The 16,863-nt window shown below is 38.3% G+C and overlaps 1 protein-coding gene and 1 long non-coding RNA gene across 3 annotated transcripts in view; one reads left to right on the top strand and one right to left on the bottom strand.

Moving 5' to 3' along the window:
* The window catches only part of ENPEP (glutamyl aminopeptidase), a 95,730-nt gene that overhangs the window by 56,209 nt on the left and 22,658 nt on the right, over positions 1-16,863 (bottom strand). The window lies entirely within an intron of this gene.
* The window catches only part of LOC132519984 (uncharacterized), a 146,582-nt gene continuing 143,969 nt past the window's right edge, over positions 14,251-16,863 (top strand). For both annotated transcript variants that reach the window (XR_009540400.1, XR_009540399.1), the window contains exon 1: positions 14,251-14,362. This is a non-coding gene — a long non-coding RNA (uncharacterized LOC132519984). The remainder of the gene's footprint in view (positions 14,363-16,863) is intronic.

The raw sequence follows: 16,863 nt of genomic DNA, 5'->3' as shown, positions 1-16,863 counted from the left end.
ATGATCCAGGACCTTGGAAAAAGAATGGAGGCAAAGATTGAGAAGAGGAAAGAAATGTTTAACAAAGATCTAGAAGAAATAAAGAACAAACAAACAGATGAACAATACAATAACTGAAATGAAAAATACACTAGAAGGAATCAATAGCAGAATAACTGAGGCAGAAGAACGAATAAGTGACCTGGAAGACAGAATGGTAGAATTCACTGCTGTGGAAAAGAATAAAGAAAAAAGAATGAAAAGAAATGAAGACAGCTTAAGAGACCTCTGGGACAACATTAAATGCAACAACATTCGCATTATAGGGGACCCAGAAGGAGAAGAGAGAGAGAAAGGACCTGAGAAAATATTTTAAGAGATTATAGTTGAAAACTTCTGTAACATGGGGAAAGAAATAGCCACCCAGTCCAAGAAGCACAGAGAGTCCCATACATGATAAACCCAAGGAGAAACATGCCGAGACACATAGTAATCAAATTGGCAAAAATTAAAGACAAAAACATTATTGAAAGCAGCAAGGGAAAAACGACAAATAACATACAAGGGAACTCCCATAAGGTTAACATAAGGTTAACAGAGGATTTCTCAGCAGAAACTCTACAAGCCAGAAGGGAGTGGCATGATAGAGTGATGAAAGGGAAGAACCTACAACCAAGATTACTCTGCCCAGTAAGGATCTCATTCAGATTTGATGGAGAAATCAAAAGCTTTACAGAGAAGCAAAAGCTAAAAGAATTCAACACCACCAAACCAGCTCTACAGCAAATGCTAAAGGAACTTCTCTAAGTGGGAAACACAAGAGAAGAAAAGGATCTACAAAAACAGACCCAAAACAATTAAGAAAATGGTCATAGGAACATACATATCGATAATGACCTTAAACGTGAATGGGTTAAATGCTCCAACCAAAAGACACAGGCTTGCTGAATGGATACAAAAACAAGACCCATATATATGCTGTCTATAAGAGACCCACTTCAGATCTAGGGACACATACAGACTGAAAGTGAGGGGTTGGAAAAAGATATTCCATGCAAATGGAAATCAAAAGAAAGCTGAAGTAGCAATAGTCATATCAAATAAAATAGACTTTAAAATAAAGAATATTACAAGAGATAAGGAAGGACACTACGTAATGATCAAGGGATGACTCCAAGAAGAATATAGAACAATTATAAATATATATGCACCCAACATAGGAGCACCTCAATACGTAAGGAAACTGCTAACAGCTCTAAAAGAGGAAATTAACAGTAACACAGTAATAGTGGGGGACTTTAACACTCACTTACACCAATGGACAGATCATCCAAACAGAAAATAAGGAAACACAAGCTTTAAATGGCACAACAGACCAGATAGATTTAATTGGTATTTTTAGAACATTCCATCCAAAACCAGCAGATTACACTCTCTCCTCAAGTGTGCATGGAACATTCTCCAGGATAGATCACATCTTGGGTCACAAATCAAACCTCAGTAAATTTAACAAAACTGAAATCATATCAAGCATCTTTTCTGACCACAACGCTATGAGATTAGAAATGAATTACAGGGAAAAAAACGTAAAAAACACAAACACATGGAGGCTAAACAATACATTATTAAATAACCAGGAGATCACTGAAGAAATCACAGAGGAAATCAAAATATACCTAGAGACAAATGACAATGAAAACACAACGATCCAAAACCTATGGAATGCAGCAAAAGCAGTTTTAAGAGGGAAGTTTATAGCTATACAAGCCGACCTCAAGAAACAAGAAAAATCTCAAATAATCTAACGTTACACCTAAAGCAACTAGAGAAAGAAGAACAAACAAAACCCAAAGTTAGCAGAAGGAAAGAAATCATAAAGATTGGAGCAGAAATAAATGAAATAGAAACAAAGAAAACAATAGCAAAGATCAGTAAAACTAAAAGCTGGTTCTTTGAGAAGGTAAACAGAATTGATAAACCATTAGCCAGACTCATCAAGAAAGAGAGGGAGAGGATTCAAATCAATAAAATTAGAAATGAAAAAGGAGAAGTTACAACAGACACGACAGAAATACAAAGCATCTTAAGAGGCTACTACAAGCAACTCTGTTCCTATAAAATGCGCAACCTTCAAGAAATGGACAAATTCTTAGAAACGTATAGCCTTCCAAGACTGAACAGGAAGAAACAGAAAATAGGAACAGACCAATCACAAGTAATGAAATTGAAACTGTGATTAAAAGTCTTCTAACAAACAAAAGTCCAGGACCAGTTGGCTTCACAGGTGAATTCTATCAAACATTTAAAGAAGAGCTAACACCCATTCTTCTCAAACTCTTCTAAAATGTTGCAGAGGAAGGAAAACACCCAAACTCATTCTATGAGGCCACCATCACCCTGATACCAAAACCAAAGAGTACAAAAACAGAAAATTACAGACCAATATCACTGATGAATATAGATGAAAAAATCCTCAAGAAAACACTAGCAAACAGAATCCAACAACATATTAAAAGGATCATACACCATGATCAAGTGGGGTTTATCCCAGAGATGCAAGGATTCTTCAATATATGCAAATCAATCAATGTGATACACCATATTAACAAATTGAAGAACAAAACCCATATGATCATCTCAATAGATGCAGAAGAAGCTTTTGACAAAATTCAACACCCATTTATCATAAAAACTCTCCAGAAAGTGGGCGTAGAAGGAAGCTACTTTAACATAATAAAGGCCATATACAATAAACCCGCAGTAAACATCATTCTTAATGGTGAAAAACTGAAAGCATTTCCTCTAAGATCAGGAACAAGACAAGGATGTCCACTCTCACCACTAGTATTCAACATAGTTTTGGAAGTCCTAGCCATGGCAATCAGAGAAGCAAAAATTAAAAAAAGGAATACAAACTGGAAAAGAAAAGTAAAACTGTCACTGTTTGCAGATGACATGATACTATACATAGAGAATCCTAATGATGCCACCAGAAAACTACTAGAGTTAATCAATGAATTTGGTAAAGTTGCAGGATACAAAATTAATGCACAGAAATATCTTGCATTCCTCTAATGATGAAAGATCTGAAAGAGGAATTAAGGAAACACTCCCATTTAACATTGCAACAAAAAGAGTAAAATGCCTAGGAATAAACCTACCTAGGGAGACAAAATTCCTGTATGCAGAAAAGTGTAAGACACTGATGAAAGAAATTAAAGATGACACAAACAGATGGAGAAATATACCATGTTCTTGGATTGGAAGAATCAACATTGTGAAAATGAGTATACTACCAAAAGCAATCTACAGATTCAATGCAATCCCTATCAAATTACCAATGGCATTTTTTACAGAACTAGAACAAAAAGTCTTAAAATTTGTATGGAGACACAAAAGACCCCGAGTAGCCAGAGCAGTCTTGAGGGAAAACAGTGGAGCTGGAGGAATCAGACTCCCTGACTTCAGACTATACTACAAAGCTACAGTAATCAAGACAGTATGGTACTGGCACAAAAACAGAAATATAGATCAATGGAACAGGATAGAAAGCCCAGAGAGAAACCCACACACCTATGGTTAACTAATCTATGACAAAGGAGGCAAGGTTATACAATGGAGAAAAGACAGTCTCTTCAATAAGTGGTGCTGGGAAAACTGGACAGCTACATGTAAAAGAATGAAATTAGAACACTCCCTAATACCATACAGAAAAATAAACTCAAAATGGATTAGAGACCTAAATGTAAGACCGCACACTATAAAACTCTTAGAGAAAAACGTAGGAAGAAAACTCTTTGACATAAATCACAGGAATATCTTTTTTGATCCACCTCCTAGAGTAATGGAAATAAAAACAGAAAGAAATAAATGGGACCTAATGAAACTTAAAAGCTTTTGCACAGCAAAGGAAACCATAAACAAGATGAAAAGACAACTCTCACAATGGGAGAAAATATTTGCAAAGGAATCAATGGACAAAGGATTAATCTCCAAAATATATAAACAGCTCATGCAGCTCAATATTAAAAAAAACAACCAAATCCAAAAATGGGCAGAAGAGCTAAATAGGTATTTCTCCAAAGAAGACATACAGATGGCCAGGAAGTACATGAAAAGCTGCTCAACATAACTAATTATTAGAGAAATGCAAATTAGAACTACAATGAGGTATCACCCCACACCAGTTAGAATGGCATCATCAGAAAATCTATAAACAACAAATGCTGGAGAGGGTGTGGAGAAAAGGGAACCCTCTTGCACTGTTGGTGGGAATGTAAATTGATACAGCCACTATGGAGAACAGTATGGAGGTTCCTTAAAGAACTAAAAATAGAATTACCATATGACCCAGCAATCCTACTACTTGGCATATACCTTGAGAAAACCATAATTCAAAAAGACACATGCAACCCAGTGTTCATTGCAGCACTACTTACAATAGCCAGGTCATGGAAGCAACCTAAATGCCCATCGACAGACAAATGGATAAAGAAGTTGGGGTACATGTATACAATGGAATATTACTCAGCCATAAACAGGAACGAAATTGGGTCATTTTTAGACGTGGATGCATCTAGAAACTGTCATACAGAGTTAAGTAAGTCAGAAAGAGAGAAACAAATATCGTATATTAACGCATATGTGTGGAACGTAGAAAATGGTACACATGAACCCATTTGCAGAGCAGAAATTGAGACACAGAAATAGAGAAAAAACGTATGGACACCAAGTGGGGAAAGCGGCAAGGTGTTGGGGTTGTGGTGTGATGAATTGGGAGATTGGTATTGACATGTATACACTGATGTGCATAGAATGGATGACTAATAAAAAATTAATTAAAAAAAAAAGTCCTGAATGAGGATGTTTATAGTAGCTTTATTTGTCATTGCCAAAACTTGGAAGCACCAAGATTTCTTTCATGTACCAGATAATCTGTGGGCAGTGGAATATTACACAGTGCTAAAAAGAAAGAAGCTATGAAACCATGGAAAAATAGGGAGGAAGCTTAAATGCATATTATCAATATTAAGTGAAAGAAATGAATCTGAAAGGGCTACACACTGTATGATGCCACCTGTTTGACATTTTGGAAGAGTCAAAAAGATGGAGACAATAAAGAGATCAGTGGGGCTTCCCTGGTGGCGCAGTGGTTGAGAGTTCGCCTGCCGAAGCAGGGGACACGGGTTCGTGCCCCAGTCCGGGAAGATCCCACATGCTGTGGAGCTGCTGGGCCCGTGAGCCGTGGCTGTTGAGCCTGTGTGTCCGGAGCCTGTGCTCTGCAACGGGAGAGGCCACAGCAGTGAGAGGCCCACATACCGCACACACACACACACACAAAAATCAGTTGATGACATGCTGGGGTGTGAGAGGTGGAGAGATGAATAGGTAGAGCATAGAGGATTTTTAGGGCAGTGAAAATACTCTGTATGATATAGTAATGATGGATATATGCATACAACTTTAGCCATATTTTCTCAGAAGTGAAGAACAGCAGAAAGATCCAATAATTTAAAGGATGAGTTTCTAAAAAGTATCCCTCGGAAGACCTTCAAGATGGCAGAGGAGTAAGACGTGGAGATCAACTTTCTCCCCACAAATACATCAAAAATGCATGTACATGTAGAACAACTACAGAACACCTACTGAACCCTGGCAGAAGACTTCAGACTTCCCAAAAGGCAAAAACTCCCTACCTACCTGGGTAGGGCAAAAGGAAAAACAGAGACAAAAGAATAGCGATGGGACCTGCACCTCAGGGAGGGAGCTGTGAAGGAGGAAAAGTTCCACACACTGGAAAGCCCCTTCACTGGCGGAGATGAGGGGTGGGCGGGGGGGGGGAAGCTTTGGAGCCACGGACGAGAATGCAGCAACAGGGGTGCGGAGGGCAAAGTGGAGAGATTCCTGCACAGAGGATCAGTGCCGACCAGCACTCACCAGCCCAAGAGGCTTGTCTGCTCACCCGCCAGGGCAGGCGGGGCTGGGAGCTGAGGCTGAGGCTTCGGAGGTCAGACCCCAGGGAGAGGACTAGGGTTGGCTGCGTGAACACAGCCTGAAGGGGGTAGTGCGCCACAGATAGCAGGGAGAGTGTCTGGGAAGAAGTCCAGAACTGCCTACGAGGAGAGGGGATTCAGAGCACCGCCTAAACGAGCTCCAGAGGTGGGCGTGAGCTGTGGCTATCAGCGCAGACACAAGAGACGGGCATGAGATTCTAAGGCTGAGTCTGCAGCCACTAAGAATCCTGTGTGCAAGCACAGGTAACTATCCACACGTCCCCTTCCAGGAGCCTGTGCAGCCCGCCACTGCCAGGGTCCTGTCATCCAGGGACAGCTTCCCCAGGAGAACACTTGGTGCGCCTCAGGCTGGTGCAATGTCACACCAACCTCTGTTGCCACAGGCTCTCCCCACATTCTGTACCCTTCCCTCCCCCCAGCCTGAGTGAGCCAGAGCCCCCTAATCAGCTGCTATTTTAACCCTGTCCTGTGTGGGCAAAGAACAGACGCCCTCAGGCAACCTACATGCAGAGGTGGGTCCAAATCCAAAGCTGAACCCCAGGAGCTGTGCAAACAAAGAAGAGAAATTTCTCCCAGCAGCCTCAGGAGCAGTGGATGAAATCTCTACAATCAACTTGATGTACCCTGCATCTGTGGAATACCTGAATAGTCAACGAATCATCCCAAAATTGAGGTGGTGGACTTTGGGAGCAACTGCAGACTTGGGGTTTTCTTTCTGCATCTAATTTGTTTCTGGTTTTATGTTTATCTCAATTTAGTATTTAGAGCTTATTATCACTGGTAGATTTGTTGATTTGGTTGCACTCTTCCTTTTTTCTTTATATGTGTATATATTTTTCTCCTTTTCTTTTTTGATTGTATACGTGTATGCGTCTTTGTGTGATTTTGTCTGTATAGCTTTTCTTCAATGGTTTTTCCTAGGGTTATGTCTGTCCATTTTTTCTTTTTTTTTTTTTTCATGTAGTTTTTAGCACTTGTTATCATTGGTGGATTTGTTTTGTGGTTTGGTCATTCTCTTCTTTCTTTTTTTTATTACGTCTTTAATTTTTATTTTTAATAATATATTTTTTTATTTTTTATTTTAGTAACTATTTTATTTTTTCCTTTCTTTCTTTTTCTTCTCCCTTTTCTTCTGAGCCGAGTAGCTGACAGGATCTTGGTGCTCCGGCCGGGTGTCAGGCCTGAGCCTCTGAGGTGGGAGAGCCGAGTTCAGGACATTGGTCCACCAGAGACTGCATGGCCCACATAATATCAAACGGCAAAAGCTCTCCCAGAGATGTCCATCTCAATGCTAAGACCCAGCTCCACTCAACAACCAGCAAGTGACAGTGCTGGACACCCTATGCCAAACAACTAGCAGGACAGGAACACAACCCCACCCATTAGCAGAGAGGCTGCCTAAAATCATAATAAGTTCACAGACACACCAAAACACACAACTGGACGTGGTCCTGCCCACCAGAAAGATGAGATCCAGCCTCATCCACCAGAACACAGGCACTAGTCCCCTCCACCAGGAAGCCTACACAAACCACTGAAACAACCTTACCCACGGGGCACAGACATCAAAAACAATGTGAATACGAACCTGCAGCTTGTGAAAAGGAGACTCCAAACACAGTAAGTTAAGCAACATGAGAAGACAGAGAAATATGCAGCAGATGAAGGAGCAACGTAAAAACCCACCAGGCCAAACAAATGAAGAGGAAATAGGCAGTCTACCTAAAGAAGAATTCAGGGTAGTAATAGTAAAGATGATCCAAATCTTGGAAATAGAATGGAGAAAATACAAGAAACGTTTAACCAGGACCTACAAGAACTAAAGAGCAAACCAATGATGAACAACACAATAAATGAAATGAAAAATTCTCTAGAAGGAATCAATAGCAGAATAACTGAGGCAGAAGAATGGATAAGTGCCCTGGAAGATAAAATAGTGGAAATAACTACCACAGGGCAGAATAAAGAAAAAAATGAAAAGAATTGAGGACAGTTTCAGAGACCTCTGGGACAACATTAAATGCACCAACGTTTGAATTATATAGGGGTCGCAGAAGAAGAAGAGGAAAAAAAAGAATTGAGAAAATATTTGAAGAGATCATAGTTGAAAACTTCCCTAGTATGGGAAAGGGAATAGTCAATCAAGTCCAGGAAGCACAGAGAGTCCTACACAGGATAAATCCAAGGAGAAACATGCCAAGACACGTATTAATCAAACTACCAAAAATTAAATACAAAGAAAAAATATTAAAAGCAGCAAGGGAAAAGCAACAAATAACATACGTGGGGATCCACATAAGGTTAACAGCTGATGTTTCAGAAGAAACTTGCAAGCCAGAAGGGAGTGGCAGGACATACTTAAAGTGATGAAAGGGAAAAACCTAACAACCAAGATTACTCTACCCAGCAAGGATCTCATTCAGAGTCGACAGAGAAATTAACACCTTTACAGACAAAAGCTAAGAGAATTCAGCACCACCAAACCAGCCCTACAACAAATGCTAAACGAACTTCTCTAGGCAGGAAACACAAAGGAAGGAAAAGACCTACAATAACAAACCCAAAACAAGAAAATGGTAATAGCAACATTGATAACTACCTTAAATGTAAATGGATTAAATGCTCAAATCAAAAGACATAGAGTGGCTGAATGGATATAAAAACAAGACCCGTATATATGCTGTCTACAAGAGACCCACTTCAGACCTAGGGACACATACAGACTGAAAGTGAGGGGATGGAAAAAGATATTCCATGCAAATGGAAATCAAAAGAAAGCTGGAGTAACAATTCTCATATCAGTCAAAATAGACTTTAAGATAAAGACTATTACAAGAGACAAAGAAGCACACTACATAATGATCAAGGGATCAATCCAAGAAGATATAAGAATTGTAAATATTTATGCACCAAACATAGGAGCACCTCAATACATAAGGCATTGCTAACAGCCATAAAAGAGAAAATTGATAGTAACACAATAGTAGGGGACTTTAACACCCCACTTTCAGCGATGGACAGATCATCCAAAATGAAAATAAAGAAACACAAGCTTTAAATGATACATTAAAAGGATGGACTTAATTGATATTTATTGGACATTCCATCCAAAAACAACAAAATACACTTTCTTCTCAAGTGCTCATGGAACATTCTCCAGGATAGATCATATCTTGGCTCACAAATCAAGCCTTGGTAAATTTAAGAAAATTGAAATCATATCAGGTATCCTTTCTGACCACAATGCTATGAGACTAGATATCAATTACAGGAAAAAATCTGTAATATACAAACACATGGAGGCTAAACAATACACTACTTAATAACCAAGAGATCACTGAAGAAATCAAAGAGGAAATCAAAAAATACCTAGAAACATGGGCTTCCCTGGTGGCGAATTAGTTGGGAGTCCGCCTGCCGATGCAGGGGACACGGGTTCGTGCCCCAGTCCGGGAGGATCGCACATGCCGTGGAGGGGCTGGGCCCGTGAGCCATGGCCGCTGGGCCTGCGCGTCCGGAGCCTGTGCTCCGCAGCGGGAGAGGCCACAACAGTGAGAGGCCCGAGTACCGCAAAAAAACCCAAAAATACAAACAAAAAAACCCCTAGAAACAAATGACAATGAAAACACGGTGACCCAAAACCTATGGGATGCAGCAAAAGCAGTTCTAAGAGGGAAGTTTATAGCAATACAGTCCTACCTCAAGAAACCAGAAGCATCTTAAATAAACAACCTAACCTTACACCTAAAGCAATTAGAGAAGAACAAAAACCCCCTAAAGTTACCAAAAGGAAAGAAATTATAAAGATCAGATCAGAAATAAATGAAAAAGAAATGAAGAAAACAGTAGCAAAGATCAGTAAAACTAAATGCTGGTTCTTTGAGAAGATAAACAAAATTGATAAACCATTAGCCAGACTCATCAAGAAAAAAAAGGAGAAGACTCAAATCAATAGAATTATTAATGAAAAAGGAGAAGTAACAGCTGACACTGCAGAAATACAAAGGATCCTTAGAGATTACTACAAGCAACTCTATGCCAATAAAATGGACAACCTGGAAGAAATGGACAAATTCTTAGAAATGCACAACCGGCCAAGACTGAACCAGGAAGAAACAGAAAATATGAACAGACCAATCACAAGCACTGAAATTAAGACTGTGATTAAGAATCTTGCAACAAACAAAAGTCCAGGACCAGATGGCTTCACAGGTGAATTCTATTGAACATTTAGAGAAGAGCTAACACCTATCCTTCTCAAACTCTTCCAAAATATAGCAGAGGGAGGAGCACTCCCAAACTTATTCTATGAGACTACCATCACTCTGATACCAAAACCAGACAAGATGTCACAAAGAAAGAAAACTACAGGCCAATATCACTGATGAAAATAGATGCAGAAATCCTCAACAAAATACTAGCAAAGAGAATCCAACAGCACATTAAAGGGATCATACACCATGAACAAGTGGTGTTTATCCCAGGAATTCAAGGATTCTTCAGTATATGCAAATCAATCAATGTGATACACCATATAACAAACTGAAGGATAAAAACCATATGATCATCTCAATAGGTGCAGAAAAAGCTTTTGACAAAATTCAACACGCATTTTTGATAAAAACCCTCCAGAAAGTATGCATAGATGGAACTTACCTCAATAAAATAAAGGCCATAGTTGACAAACGCACAGCCAGCATTGTTCTTAGTGGTGAAAAACTGAAACCATTTCTACTAGGATGAGGAAAAAGAGAAGGTTGCCCACTCTTACCACTAGTATTTAAAATAGTTTTGGAAGTTTTAGCCACAGCAATCAGAGAAGAAAATGAAATGAAAGAAACCCAAATCAGAAAAGAAGAAGTAAAACTGTCACTGTTTGCAAATGACATGCTTCTATATACATAGAATCCTAAAGATGCTACCAGAAAACTACTAGAGCTAATCAAGGAATTTGGTAAAGTAGCAAGATACAAAATTAATGCACAGAAATATCTTGCATTCCTATACACTAATGATGAAAAATCTGAAAGAGAACTTAAGGAAACACTCCCATTTACCATTGCAACAAAAAAGAATAAAATATCTAGGAATAAACCTACCTAAGGAGACAAAAGACCTATATGCAGAAAACTGTAAGACACTGATGAAAGAAATTAAAGATGATACAAACAGATGGAGAGATATACAGTGTTCTTGGATTGGAAGAGTCAACATTGTGAAAATGACTCTACTACCCAAAGCAATCTGCAGATTCAATGCAATCCCTATCAAACTACCAATGGCATTTTTCACAGAACTAGAACAAAAAATTTCACAATTTGTGTGTAAACACAAAAGATGCCGAATAGCCAAAGCAATCTTGAGAAAGAAAAGCAGAGCTGGAGGAATCAGGCTCCCTGACTTCAGACTATATTACAAAGCTACAGTAATCAAGACAGTATGCTACTGGCACAAAAACAGAAATATAGATCAATGGAACAGGCTAGAAAGCCTAGACATAAACCTATGCACATATGGTCACTTTATCTTTGATAAAGGAGGCAAAAATATACAATGGAGAAAAGACAGCCTCTTCAATAAGTGGTGCTGGGAAAATTGGACAGCTACATTGAAAAGAATGAAATTAAAACACTACCTAACACTATACACAAAAATAAACTCAAAATGGTTTAAAGACCTAAATATAAGGCCAGACACTATAAAACTCTTAGTGGAAAACATAGAACACTCTGTGACATAAATCACAGCAAGATCCTTTTTGACCCACCTCGTAGAGAAATGGAAATAAACACAAAAATAAACAAATGGGACCTAATGAAACTTAAAAGCTTTTTCACAGCAAAGGAAACCATAAGATGAAAAGCATAAGATGAAAACCATAAGATGAAAAGCAACCTTTAGAATGGGAGAAGATATTTGCACAGCAAAGGAAACCATAAGATGAAAAGCATAAGATGAAAAGCATAAGATGAAAAGCATAAGATGAAAAGCATAAGATGAAAAGCATAAGATGAAAAGCAACCTTTAGAATGGGAGAAGATATTTGCAAATGAAGCAACTGACAAAGGATTAATCTCCAAAATATTCAAGCAGCTCATGCAGCTGAATATCAAAAAAACAACCCAATCCAAAAATGGGCAGAAAACTTAAGTAGGCATTTCTCCAGAGAAGATATACAGATTGCCAACAAACACATGAAAGGATACTCCACATCACTAATCATTAGAGAAATGCAAATCAAAACTACAATGAGGTTTCACCTCACACTGGTCAGAATGGCCATCATCAAAAAATCTACTAACAAGTGCTGGAGCAGATGTGGAGAAAAGGGAGCCCTGTTGCACTGTTGGTGGGAATGTAAATTGATACAGCTACTATGGAGAACAGTATGGAGGTTCCTTAAAATACTAAAAATAGAACTACCATATGACCCAGCAATCCCACTACTGGGCATATACCCTGAGAAAACCATAATTCAAAAAGGGTCATGTACTACAATGTTCATTTCAGCACTATTTTGAATAGTCAGGACATGGCAGCAATCTAAGCAATCTAAGTGATAAAGAAGATGTGGCACATATATACAATGGAATATTACAGAGTGAAGTAAGTCGGAGAGAAAGAAATATATGCTAACACATATATATGGAATGTAAAAAAAAATGGTTTTGAAGAAACTAGGGATAGGGCAGGAATAAAGATGCAGATGTAGAGAATGGACTTAAGGACATGAGGAGGGGGAAGGGTAAGCTGGGACGAAGTGAGAGAGTGGCGTGGGCATATACACACTACCAAATGTAAAATAGATAGCTAGTGGGAAACAGCTGTATGGCACAGGGAGATCAGCTTGGTGCTTTGTGTTCACCTAGAGGGGTGGGATAGGGAGGCCTGGAGGGAGATGCAAGAGCGAGGAGAAATGGGAGTGTATGTATATGTATAGCTGATTCACTTTGTTATACAGCAGAAACTAACACACCATTGTAAAGCAATTATACTCCAATAAAGATGTTAGAAAACAAAAACACTGTAGTGCTTCAATATGGCATAATGGTATGCTTTAACAAATAAAATGGTAGTTTTTGAATATATATATATAATTATATATAAAACCACATTAAATCATGAATTTTAAAGCACATGCAAAATGCTCAACATCACTAATCATCAGAGAAATGCAAATCAACACCACAATGAGGTATCACATCACACCAGTCAGAATGGCCATCATTACAAAATCTACAAACAATAAATGCTGGAGAGGGTGTGGAGAAAAGGGAACCCTCCTGCACTGTTGGTGGGAATGTAAATTGATACAGCCACTATGGAGAGCAGTATGGCGGTTCCTTAAAAAACTAAATATAGAACTACCATATGACTCAGCAATCCCACTACTGGGCATATACTCTGAGGAAACCATAATTCAGAAAGATACACGTACCACAGTGTTCACTGCAGCACTATTTACAATAACCAGGACATGGAAGCAACCTAAATGTCCTTCAACAGATGAATGGATAAAGAAGATGTGGCACATATATACAGTGGAATATTACTCAGCCATAAAAAGACACCAAACTGAGTTATTTGTAATGAGGTGGATGGACCTAGAGTCTGTCATACAGAGTGAAGTTAAGTCAGAAAGAGAAAAACAAATAGCATATGCTAACGCACATATATGGAATCTAAAAAAAAACGGTACTGATCAACCTAGTGTCAGGGCAGGAATAAAGACAGACGTAGAGAACGGACTTGAGGATACGGGGTTTGAGCAGGGGAAGGGGAAGCTGGGATGAAAGGAGAGAGCAGCACTGACATATATACACTACCAAATGTGAAATGGATGGCTCGTGGGAAGCAGCTGCATAGCACAGGGAGATCAGGTTGATGCTTTGTGTTGACCTAGAGGGGTGGGATAGAGAGGGTGGGAGTAAGGCTCAAGAGGGAGGGGATATGGGGATATATGTATACATATACCTGATTTACTTTGTTGTACAGCAGAAACTAACACAACATTGTAAAGCAATTATACTCCAATAAAGATAATAAAAAAATAAATAAAAAGAATCCCTTAAATTACTATTGCTGACTCACTGTTCTCCCAAGCTACTGGGTGATTGACATTCTTGCTTTATTTGTCTAAGTAAAGATGTGTTCATCTCCGAAGGCTACAAAATTCACTCATTTATCATCCCCTTTCTTTTAAAGTTTGTTTTGTTTTATTTATTTATTATTTATTTATTTATTTTTGCTTTCTAGAAGAAGTGATACATTTCCTCACCGCCCTCCTGTTCTCTTTGTGAACAACATGCGTTTTCCAAGAAGTTAAGTGAAACTAAGGATCCAGTTGGTGGCCACTGAACAGAGAGAAGGTAATTGCCCCCTGTGAAATCAAAACTATCACGTTCATATAGCATTGTCATGTTGTAAACTGAGATTCTCAGAATTTCCACCACATCTGTTCTCTTCTGTTAAAAACTTCAGAAAGGGTAGTTCCTCTTGCCTCACTCTGCTGTGTACACACTCTGTACTTTTGTGTTGCGCGTAATATTTGGAGAGCGAAAGAGGGTTGAAAAAGAGGAAGAAGAGATAACAGTGAGGTCTCCCACCTTAGGTGGAGCAATGGGGAGGAGAAAGACTATGTGCTTTTTCTGTCAATATGTTTACATTGCCCATGCTGGTTGATTGACTCCCTTCAATCAGAATGCTTCTGAGACAATATAATCAGGTTTTTCTTCCTCTCCATATTTCTATTGTTGGCAGCAACAGGAATGCAGTGTCCTTAAATAGGATTGGTGTTAGTGTAAATTCGATCCAAATAAAAGCAATGCCTTCCTTTTTTGTTTCTGAGAAACTCAACACCACAGAGAAGTATGTTCTGTCTTTACAGTCTGGCCAGTCTGCAGATCACATGTGATCGATGACCCTTATTTTGATATATAATCCATCATATTTTATGACCACTGCTTTGATCAACTGAGCTAAGCAATCACAGAATATATAGATACAGCCTGTTAACCTTGTAACATTATTAGGCAAAGCATATCTGTGTGTCCTATCTGCCATATATCAGAAACATTTTTATGTTAAAGATCACTTTCTATGGGCGTCGGTAGAAGCTGCTACCCACCTCCCTCATTTGCTGAGCCTCAGCACTTCTGTCCATGACAAAATTCAGTAAATTACTCCTGAATTGTCATTGCTTTGTAATAATTACTATCATTCTAGTTTACGTGCTTGCTTTACTGAGATGACTTTTTTAAAGCCTGTGATAACCATATTGAAATAGCATGGGGTGAGGAAGGAGATATGCATGCATATTGTTTCTTCTTCTTACTTTCTGAAAAGTCATATTAAAGGTCTATTAAAGGTTAAATATAAAGTTTTTTATATAAGCTTTATAACTATATATATATATATATATATATGAAGTTCGTAAGGCTTCAAGAACTTAACTTGAATGCATATATTTAGTTTTTAAAGATACTAAGTTTCCTAAGTGAATTAAGTTACCTAGATATACCACTGTTGGATACTATTTTTTAAATTTATTTATTTTTGGCCACACTGCACAACTTCTGGGATCTTAGCTCCCTGACGAGGGATTGAACCCATGCCCCCTGCATTGGAAGCGCGGAGTCTTAACCACTGGGCTGCCAGGGAGGTCCATGGGTACTTTTAGTCATAACTCAAAGCACTGCATCTATTGAGCTAGTGTCAGGTGTAAAATCTGTGCTTTCTGAAGCTTATATGCAGCTGATTATTCTTTTAGGAGGTGTGATACATCTTACATCTGCTTTATCACTGTTGTTGTTGCCTTTCTTTTATCATATGGCAACCTACTGTAAAGGACGCTTTTAGAGTTGTTAATATTGTCCTTTTAACTAAGGGTCTCCAGGAATTTGAGAGATGGAATGTAAGTCCACGAGAATTTATTCTAATTGGTTGCTGTCACTTCTTTTATGTGTAATCATTATGATTAACTATTAGTCTTACTGGATACTTAAAAATTCCCAGGTAATGTGATAAGCACTTACCATGCAATGTCTCACTCTACACACCAATTCTATGAATCTGGCACTATTAATAATAATAAAATATAATGTTTTGCATCACTGATGATATCTTTACCCCAATCCTTTCATTAGCCCAGTTTTCACAATTATAAAGTCCAAAGAGTTCTGAAAATCAAAAGTTGTTTTATATGTTCTAAGCAAACAAATTTGTCAGTAGCATCTGACCTGAACTGATAGGAGTTTTTAAAAATAATTTTTATTTTCTCACTCAAAAATATTGCTGCAGAAATACTACTGTTTGATTATAAGGTGCTGCCCCAGAGCCCATTGTAGTTACTCAATAATACTCAATATTTGTACCATATTACCATTCACAAATCTGAAAATTTCTGACGTCAAACATACAACTAGACACAAGGGTTTTAGGTAAGGATTGTAGACTTCTATTTCAAATTTTAGAGTTGGAAGAGTTTTAAAAATAAACTTCCTCATTGTGTACATTGTGTGCGTGAGAAAAATGTGTACATGAGAAAAATGAAGTAAGACAAAACTGACACTAAACTTCAGTGCAAAGTTTGTTTTTTACTGTATCATACTTCTTCTTTTCTCTACTCCTAAGAATGAAACCTGACTTTCCCTAGCTACAAAATAGAGGTAACAACAGTACCTATCTGATAATGTGAGCAGTTAATAAGCTAATGCATAAGCAATTCTTGACACATGATAGCTCTGTGTCCCATCAAGAACATTAGTATCATTAGAGATAATACATTGAATGATTAACCTCTGTAATTTTCTTTGTCTGCACTTCCTTATATGTGGGTGGTATCCACATTACCATTAGGAATACTAGGAGA

This window comes from Lagenorhynchus albirostris, chromosome 4 (assembly GCF_949774975.1).
Source record: "Lagenorhynchus albirostris chromosome 4, mLagAlb1.1, whole genome shotgun sequence".
Classification (NCBI taxonomy): domain Eukaryota; kingdom Metazoa; phylum Chordata; class Mammalia; order Artiodactyla; family Delphinidae; genus Lagenorhynchus; species Lagenorhynchus albirostris.
Note: the sequence above shows the minus strand (reverse complement) of the source record. Positions and strands in the feature narration are given on the sequence as shown.